Genomic DNA, 2,221 nt, shown 5'->3' with positions numbered 1-2,221 from the left:
TTTCAAGTGGCTGAGGATGTTATAATGTTTGTACCATTAACCATTTTAAATAGTTCCAACAAAGAATATAACTGAGTCACTGATTCAAAACCGATTGCCACATTACAGCACCAGCTCTGTCATTATCATATATTAGCATTACAGCACTGTCATTAATTATCATATATTAGCATATTTAATTACTGCATTTAATTTAAGCACAAAGAAATGTGGAGGAGTTAATTCAATCATCCTCAGCAGTTAACTGTTACTATATTTTATGAAATCTAAAATGCTGGAAAGCAAAAATCGCAACACTATGAGAGTATTGTAGTTTGCTTGAAGCCTTGTGTATTGTTTGTAAAGAATAAAATATTTTGAATGACACAACAATGCAATACAAGCAATGGACTGTAATAACTGTTGTAATTTAATCATCCATAGTCTGATATGATATTTCGGAATAAAAATTCCTTCTTCAGATGTCCCTAGGAATTGATGGAATTGCTGCTATAATTATAGCAGTGACTCCATCAATTCCTAGGGATACCTGAAGAAGGAAAGTTTATATTCCGAAATATGATATCAGATTATGGATGATTAAATTACAACAGTTATTAGTCCATTGCTTGTATTGTACTGCATTGTTGTGTCATTCAAAATATTTTATCTTTTTCACAACACTATGTTCAAACCTTTGCTTTCTTAGGCAGAATTCAAACTCAGAAGAGCTGAAAGAAGTGGCACAAGGTATTCTGTTTGATGCTCCACTGATTCTACCAAATGAACAACCTTTATCCTATTGGTCTCTAGATTAGGTCCACAGTCAGTTACCTAAGGAGAGGAGACATACTGACGCTTAGTACTCAACCAATAACTTTATTCTATTGCTCCCAGAAGAATGAAAAGCAAAGGTGACCTCAACAAGATTTGAACTCTAAATATGAAATACCAGAATAAATAGCAGAAAGCATTTCGGCTCTAACAACTCTGCCAGGCCAGGCAGGTGGTCTGTGAGAACGAGGGGAGAGTCAAGTAATCAAGGCCAGGACTTAATTGATAATTAACACTAATTAACAATGTTGAAGACAGTTATGTTAACTCATAATCATTCAACTGATAAAAGATTAACGAACCAAGAACAAATATAACGTAACAACAGTTAGTCATTAGTCATACTGACACACGACAGTGGAGTGTCCAAAGAAACGACAAGAATAGGCAGCAGACAGTTTGGAAGTTCCAAGACAGAAGAATCAAAGATGAAGAAATATTTACAACAATTTCATAGAGAACTCAAAGACTATTGATGGAAATAAGGAACCGGAAGAGTTGACAGAACAGAGAACAAGTTGAGGAGACGAGGTCCACAGAATATATTTACTCAAGACAATTCTAACCATAAGAGTCGACCAAAGAAAAACATCACAGGAACCAAACTCACACAATGCTTTGTAATGCACCCACACACAATATGTAAAAGTGGATGGGTGTCAGAATGGTACCCCAGAGACATACAATTCTTCTACATTTCATGCCTAGAAAATCCAAACGGAAATGTTTGTATTTTCTTTTTAAACAGAAAAAAGCTGGCAGATATCATTAATGACTCAATTTAAAAGGGAGCAGTCATATATATAAATATATATATGAATTTATAAGTGTGTATGTATATACACACATATATACACACATTTATATACACATGCATGTGTGTATATGAACACATGCATATGTAAGCATGTATACACACACACAATTATATTACAAAGAATAACCAAAGATATTTTGCTTCTTCATTGTAATTCTTTAAAATTGCTAGATTTGTGCAGTGAAAAGTTTTGACTTTCACACAGAAGCACACACACACACACATGCACTGACACACACACGAATCCTTTCCACAAATTTCTCTATTTCTTTGATTTGCTTGCATGCAGCAACACTTTGTGAAATGTTGTGAAGAAAGAAAGAAAAATCATAAAGGCAAAGCATTGCTTGCGATATTTGAAATTTGGTAGTTTCAGGGTTTTGCACTATTATACAAGTTGAGTTGAAGGAGTTGGAATTGTTGATGGCAACAGGCTTACGGGAACAATCTACAAGGATGTCTTTCTAGCTGAGGCAGCCAGAAAATATGGGGGGGGGGGTAGAAGCTACAAGGGCTGTGGTGGTTTAACTGCAATGCAAAACATATCTGTTGCAAGTGAAATATATATATATATATAATATTTATATATAT

This window comes from Octopus bimaculoides, chromosome 12 (assembly GCF_001194135.2).
Source record: "Octopus bimaculoides isolate UCB-OBI-ISO-001 chromosome 12, ASM119413v2, whole genome shotgun sequence".
In the NCBI taxonomy this organism is placed as follows: Eukaryota; Metazoa; Mollusca; class Cephalopoda; order Octopoda; family Octopodidae; genus Octopus; species Octopus bimaculoides.
Note: the sequence above shows the minus strand (reverse complement) of the source record.